An 8,154-nucleotide genomic window follows, 5' to 3' on the forward strand; every position below is an offset into this window, starting at 1 on the left:
TTCTGAGACAGGAGCATGACAGAGTGGCTGAGGTTGGAAGGGACCTCTGGGAGTCAACTTATCCAACATCACTGGCCAGTTGTCCAAGACTATGTCCAGATGATTTGTGAGTATCTCCATGGACGGAGACTGCACAGCTTCTCTGAGCAACCTGTGCTAGTTCTCAGTCACTCTTCCAGCAGAATGTTTCCTGATGTTCAGATGGACTCTCCTGTGTTTCAGTTTGTGCCCAGGGCCTCTGGTCCTGTCAGAGTCAACTTATCCAACATCACTGGCCAGTTGTCCAAGACTATGTCCAGATGATTTGTGAGTATCTCCATGGACGGAGACTGCACAGCTTCTCTGAGCAACCTGTGCTAGTTCTCAGTCACTCTTCCAGCAGAATGTTTCCTGATGTTCAGATGGACTCTCCTGTGTTTCAGTTTGTGCCCAGGGCCTCTGGTCCTGTCACTGTGAACCACTGAGAAGAGCCTGCCTCTCTGCATGCTCCCTGTGAGTATTTTTATGCATCAAGAAGATCCCTCTGAGCCTTGCACGCTCTAGGTTAAACAGTTCTATCTCTCTCAGCCTTTTCTCCTGTCTCCAGTCCCTTTTTTTGTCCTTGTGGCTCAAGGCTGGTCTCTCTCCAGCTGTTCCATCTCTCCTTTGTGCTGGGGAGGTCAGAACTGGACCAAACACTTCAGGTGTGGCCTCACCAGTGCTGAGCAGAGGGGAAGGATCACCTTCCTGAACCTGCTGGCACCACTTCCACTACTGCCATTCACCTTCTTCTTAGCAGAGTCATCTTGCTGGTTCATGTTAAACTTGATGTCCACCAGGACCCTCCACTCCTTTTGTGCCAAGCTGCTCTCCAGCTGGTTGGCACACATCAACTATTTTGTTTTAACATATATCCCCTTTAGGTAACTCTTCTTAAATTTGTAATCTTGGCAAAGAATGTGCAACTCTAATTGCAGGATGCCAAATTCACTTGTGAAAAACACTTTTTATTCTCATTGATGTATTAGCCTTCTTATGAGAGACTTAATGTATTTTGCCATGCAGATTTTCTGAAATGTAATTCTGCAATCTGTAGTGTGTTTTGACTATGGTCTTACCAGTCATTGTAAATTCAATGAATCTGAATTTACAGCAGTTATGCTTTGAACAGGCTTAAAGCAGCTTTGTGCATAAAAATACTGTGCTTTAGCAATGGGTTTGAACTTCTTTGAAAAAAAATTTGTGTAATCCTAGCTGTGTAGTAGAATACCTTTGTGTGCTGAGGGCTCCATTGATTATACTCTATTGACATAACAGACCTCTCTTGTTGATCTTGTTCTCTCATTTTCTTCTCCTATGCGTATCTAATATTCTGAATAGCTGCTTATGTATAATATATGCAGGTACAACTCCAGTATCACAATTTAATTTGAATTAGCAATCAGGGATTAAGATACTGAAAATTCTTAAAAATAAAGCCTGTGTTCATGAGTCATGAGGGAAGTGAAATTTGGGCTTGCCTCTACCTGGTTATTTGAGAACATTTTTATAAGGAAGAGAGAAAGATGGGAGGGCAGGCAGTGGACTGGAATTGCAAAATCGAGAAGTTTCTCACAAATTGGCTTTGGGCAACTTTGGAAAGTTCTCTGTATCCCTCTCTTCCTTGTTTATCTCACCTGTATGTGGTGTCTCTGTATTCTACCAACAAAACCAAATATCTAACAATATATATATGATATAGAGAAATGAAATATAGCTCTACTAGTGGTCTGCAGTTGAATTTCTCTGCAGAAATGCTATCAGATTGGTTTGCATGGGTAACCTTAGCATGGAGACCACACACTGTTTCTCCCTAAATAGGTAGAAAACCAATAAATTCGTGGTCCTGACAAAGTGTCTGGATTGCTTGGGAAGAACATAAATGTCAAAAAGAGTATGAAAGGACTTTCCTGGAGAACAGAGAGGTATTACTAGCAGGTACAAGGTGCTAGCAAGTAATGAGCTAAAATTCTGTCCTGAAGTTCGGAGTCATTAGTCTAGTAATGGATGGAGTTGGCAAACAGGTTCTTTTGAACTGTGTTCCCTCCACCCACCTCCAAGCCAGCTGCAAAAAACATGATGGCACTGTTCTTCCACAGCATGGGAAGAGCTGAAAACCAATAAACAATGGGCTAGTAGCTGTGCTGTTTTCTGTCCTTTGGGAGACATGTTGACCGTAGGCCTAGAATTTGACACAAAGTCTCTGCCTCACTTTGAAACTTAACCTGCTAATTGTGGAGTCAGTCTGTTTGTTTCAGGGTTGTGGAGTGATAATTAAAACCCTGTTTGCAATGGAAGCTCAAATACAATACTAAATATGAAATAGTTCTTCACCCTGCCAGGCTTTCTACTGAGCAGTCTGGCTCCAATTCTGATGTCCTACATCAGCCAGGAGTCTTTAAATCTGAGAAGAAAAAAATTCTTGCTTCAGCTCCAATGTTGTGAAGTGACATTTATTTGAACCATCCAGGTCCTTTCAGCTGCAAACTCCAAGTGTGCTGCATATTTAGCTTGCAAATAGATGAATATGAGGGTGTGAGAGAGACATGAACTAAATTGATAAAGGCATCATCTTAGACTGTGTATAAATACACAAAATAAGAAAAGGAATTTCAGTAAATTAGATGTTATATATTAAAAGAATTAATCTTAAAAATTGCTGGTAAAACTAGTCTGTGTTATTATTCTGATATCAATTGAATTCCATTTATTCTTGTTAAGCTCATCATTCTAAATTTGCACGAGTTTCAGATGATTAAAAATCTTGATATGGGTCCAGAATTACACAATAAAGCATATTATAGCTGTTCTTTAATTGTAATGGGTGGTGGGCACACCTCTCATCCCTGAAAGGCATTTAGTACTATGAAACTGGTGCATGGGGCTGATTATTCATGAATGTGAGTTGTATTCACTAACACATTCAAAGATTGATAGTTTACTGTTGTGTCCTCAAAGTAGAAAAATGGACCAAAGCTTGTACTATTTATATAGGCAAAAACTATTCCTGTCCAAGAAGGAAGTGCAAAGGCTAATGTAAATATAATGCAATTAAAATCAGTCTGTGAAAACAGCCATAACTATTGAGAGGAATATGTTATTTGGTGCTGATTGTTTGCCCAAAATCCCCTAATGAGTTAAAATGAACGTAATTAAAAAAAAGAGGCTAAATGTCAAGGCAAAATTTCCTAAGCAGCTATTCCAAAACTTGCTGCTGGCTTCAATGTGTAGGGGGGAAGGTGCAGGGGGGAATCTGTGTCACCTGAGATGCTTAAAGCTGTGAAACAAAAAATTGATGATCAGAAATGTCAATAGATAGTTCTCAGAGACATGTCTTTCCTGTCCTGCCCATTTTTTAGTATCTCTGTCATCTTAAGGATGGACTAGCCCCGTGAGGTTCAGCAACAGCCACGAGTCATTACTCAAATGTAACTTAATTCCAGTTATCTCTGTTCTTCTACATTACAATTTGTTTAACAACGAAATTGCTGTACCACAGCTGTATCCTTGATATTCCAGGCACAAACCTATGACAAGGTCACTGTTGTAGCCTCTTCTACTTTGCACTGGTAAATTCTAGCAGATTTTTATGGTGGTCACTGCTGATGTTTTTCTGCTTGGTATTTCATATGTTTAAAGGGAAGCTGTTCTTGCAGTGAACTGTCAAAGCTAATATAGAGAGATGTAGTAAAATAGCCAATGTAAGGGTTAATAATGAAGGCTAAAAATCAGCCTTTATGTAAGTTTATGTAAAAGAGTATAGGTAGGCAGATGGGAGGGTTCATTGCTTTTTCTTTTTTAGAGAGAGAAAGAGATTTTGTCATCTGTGCTCATCCAAAGTAATTGTCTTTGCTTTCAGGGTTTATTTGAACTAGTGGAATGAATCCTTTGCAGCAGAGATGCTGTTTGCATAGTGCTGTCAGTGACATCCCTTTCTTGCTATCTCTGTCTTCTGGAAGTGAGGCTCAGGCAAGAGGAGATGAGAAGGGGCTGTATTTTACATCTAACTTCTGCCTTGCTTGGCTGGGTGTTTTTTTTTTCTGGTGTTTTAATGTTGAAAAATACTGTGTTATGGAAAACAAAGCTGTAGTGCTCTGGGAGTAATGGAGTTAACTGTCAGGGTATGATTTTAATTCAGGAAGCTTGAGACTTGTGTGATCCTTTCTTGTTAGTACACTTTTTTCCTGCTTATAGGTCTCCTGGTCAACAGAGAGCTAAAGATAAGGATTGTATTATATTTTTTTTTTGCATGAAAAAGAACACAGAAAGGGTTTGATGAACAGACACTTTTATAATAAAACTCTTCTCTCTCATTGAAACTGCAGATTGGTAGCTGTTACATGACACTGAACGTTTTCCTTTCAGTATTATCACACAGTGACTTAAATGTGATGAGGCATTAGAAAAGATTGAATTATTTTAATTTTACTTTTTCACAGGGTTCTGAAGCCATTGTGTTTTATTTTGAGATAAATTATCCTATTTATCTTGTCTGCATAAATACCTTTATGAATAATGCAAGAAGCTGGGATGCTAAAAGTAAAAATTACAGACCTATCCTTAAAGGACAGGATTAACATCCTGCAAGAGCTTATTCAAAACCAACCAGTGCCTTTATTCTACAATACAAAAATGTGCTGTATTTTGAGTGATTGCAAAGCCACTATAGTGGAGTGGTGCCAGAGCCATTAACAATTCTCTACTAATGGCAGTTAAATGACTGAGCAGGCAACAGAACGTTCTGTATGGGATCTCCTTTGACATGGATGGTATAAGAAGGCTTGAATAAAAATCCTGCAAAAGTACTTCCATGGTGGTAAGAGCAGCCATGTCTTCAGTTGAACTAGAGCTAGAAATGAAAAATATTACACATAATGAAAAGGTAGTGCAGATATTTAGTCAAAGACTATAGAGGCAAATAGAGGTTATGGAAAATTTTCAGTTCTAGATGTGCTCCTTTGAAGAATGGTTAGAATTTGGCTACTGTCTTCACTCACAGGTCAGAGGTATACACTTTCAGCTTAATATAACTTTATGAAGAAATTATATATAGCATATTCTGGTAAGCATCTGCACACACAAAACCAGTGTGTATATAGCTCAAAATCTATAGCAAAACCCCAAACCAGATTTGGCTAGCAAAGCTTTTATCCTGAGGCAAGTATGCAAATATAGTGCTAGGATCTAAAGATGGAAAAGCAAAGATGAAGAGAAGTGAATTGATTCTAATTCCCTGAACTGGCTGTTATGCATAGCAACAACTTTCTGGGCAGAAGAAATCCTCAAAAAAGTGTTTTCAAAAGCCATAGCATGTCCAGATGGAAATGATCTATCAAGTGAACTAAGTAACTTCATGGTATATGACACCATTTTATAAAGCTGTTATTTGCAGTTCCCTCTTGGCATTCTGAGCATCTTAAATCTGTATTTCTAAAACATCCACATTGTTTCCCTATACCTGCAGAGCTATGTTTATATATATACTACAAGTAACACACAGGGTCACAAGAGAAGCTTACAGACCTCACCATAATATTTCCTCCCCTTTTAGTGTTTATGTACAGAATTTTAAGAAACTGTAATGTACCAGATAAGTGGAGATGCTGCTAATGGTTTCCCTTGTTTATAGCACCCTTCATATGTATTGGATCATTGCATGGTGCTGCTAAGGATGTGTTGCCAGAGGAATCCTAACTGGCTGCAGAAGCAGAGGAGGAGTTGCTTCCCCATTCTCCTCTCTGCACCATCCACCCAGTCTGTCTTCAGCATGTACAAACAGGAGAACACTGGGCTGGGGAGCAAGGAGAGATAGTGGTAGGGTTTTTAGCTAATTTCTACTGCATCAATGCTAATTTCTCCTGTCATGGCAGATTCTTCCCAAAAAAAAAAACCTGCCCAGCACCTTCTTGTCCTTTGCCCACTGCCCCCAGCATGGGTATGTTAGTGTAGAAAACACATAATCACTGAATGATTCTATGGGTGCTTTTATTGAAGAGCTCTGGGAGTCAGGGTACAGACCCAAATCTGACTCTGACATGGATCAGAGATGGATACATTTTATACTCTTCTCTTACATAACCATAGGTTAATCATGACATTACTATTATTCTATTGATTTCACCCAAGCATGGATCCCAGTTGCTTTTGATTATTGTTACAATCCTCCCTAGGCATAACTTCAAGTTCCCTTTAATCATTGTTAGAGTGCCCCCAAACATAGTTTCAAGATCTTATAATAATAATAATCTATTAATCAGGCAAATAATAATTTATTAATCAAGCAGGTATGTGCAGATGGATATGAAAGTACATACAAGTTCGCGTTGCTCTACTAAACATAATATCCATCTTTGTCACTAAGGTCTACCTTGACCTACCACTTTTCCAAACATTTTACTCTATGCTATCAGGTAGGGCAATGCTGGCATAACTCCATTGGTTTAAGGAGAGCAAGGAAGTAAAGGAAGAACCTGTAAAACTCCAAGTGAGCCTTTTTTCTCAGCTCTGCTGCTTCAAGACATTGGTTAGTGTCTCCCAAAACATCAGGCAACAAAAACTCCAATGGGTGTGAAACTGCTGCAATAGTCATCTAGTCTTGAAATAGTTCTGTGAATTATTTGACTTTTGGACATAATCTGGAGACACAACCTAGCTGCTCTTCTAACACTGAGTAAACTGCTGCTTAGTTTGGGTACCCTGGCAGAGAGGCTTTCTGTAAAGTAACCTAATAGCCAATTAGAATCCTCTACCATGAGCCTAAATCAAATATTTTTGAAAGGGCTGAAGTTTAGAAATGAACGTTAGCAACACTCTACTGATTTTGTAAATTAAAAATGTAAAATTGAACAGATAGAGGAGCAGTGCAGGACTGACCCAAGGAAGCAGTCTTTAAACAGGAACATTCTCCACTTCAACACTGGGGAAGAAAGGAAAGCAAGAAGAAGGATTCATTTGCAGTTGACCTGCAATAGCAAAGTCATTCACTTTCCAAATAGGATTAAACTTGTTTCATCAGCCATGACATGTGAAAAGATCATGGTTATAAATTCCATTTGCTGTAATGAATTGAAAGTGTCTGAGTTTGCGAGCAGCACTCACTGTTGATGGACAGCTAGATTTGTGCAGTGTTTTAACACTAAAATTAGCTTCCACAAAACAAAAGGTGTAGAGAAGGTGGCAGCAGTGACAGATTTTAAAGCATTTAAAAATTGACTTTATTGTTAGATGGGAGCTGAATAAAGCTAGAAATAAATAGTGTTTATAACTCTGTTATGTAGATAACTTGGTTCATGCTTGAGAGAGGGTGAACACAAATCTTGGAAAACAACATTTATTTTTTTTAGGTTTCTCAGTCATATTTCAACAAGAATAAATATTGTTACCGAAATGAGGAAAAATCGAACTTCTCTATGGTATTGCTGTTAAGATGTAAGAAAATGGGATTGTATTGGGGGATACTTCATTCAAATCGATTTCCACGTACATCAACGTGACTCCAGTGCAGTCCATGAAACCATATTGGTGTCTGTATTTATAAATTGAGAGAAAAGCTGCACTCTGTGGTTACTTAATAACCTTAACTCAGTCTTGCATCAGGATCATGAGACATTTGTCCTTTGATGCTTGCAGAACCAAATGCAGTTTCAGAAACTATTTTCCCCCCAATTCCTTTTTGGTTTGGTGTGCACAATTTCATGCATATTTTAAATGCGCCGAGAAAAAAAAGCTCAGCGGGTGAAAATGGGAATTATTTGGGAATAATTTGAGTTTCATTTTAATTGATAAGGTACCCAGCTAAAAACTGTCCAAAATTAAAAAGAAAAAAAAAAAAAGCTTTAGCTGAATAGAGGAATGAAAATATAATAGCTTCTTAAATTACTGCAAGGTTAACATATAATTAATTTGCTAATTTTAATTACAACCCTACAAAACATGCTGAAAAATGCTCAAAGGGGAGAAGCAGCCAGTTGCCAGCCATGATTAGCCAAGGTTACTAGCAATTATGAAGTCTCCATTAACCGTGTTCCAGAAATTTGAGAAACTCCTTTATGAAAACAGCACATTTATTGAAACTCAGCAGTGTATTCATCGTGCTGTACCTTTCCATTGCTACAGACTTCTTGTCATTTGCCTGAC

The sequence above is a fragment of the Acanthisitta chloris genome, unplaced genomic scaffold (genome assembly GCF_000695815.1).
Source record: "Acanthisitta chloris isolate BGI_N310 unplaced genomic scaffold, ASM69581v1 scaffold2253, whole genome shotgun sequence".
NCBI classification, from domain to species: Eukaryota; Metazoa; Chordata; class Aves; order Passeriformes; family Acanthisittidae; genus Acanthisitta; species Acanthisitta chloris.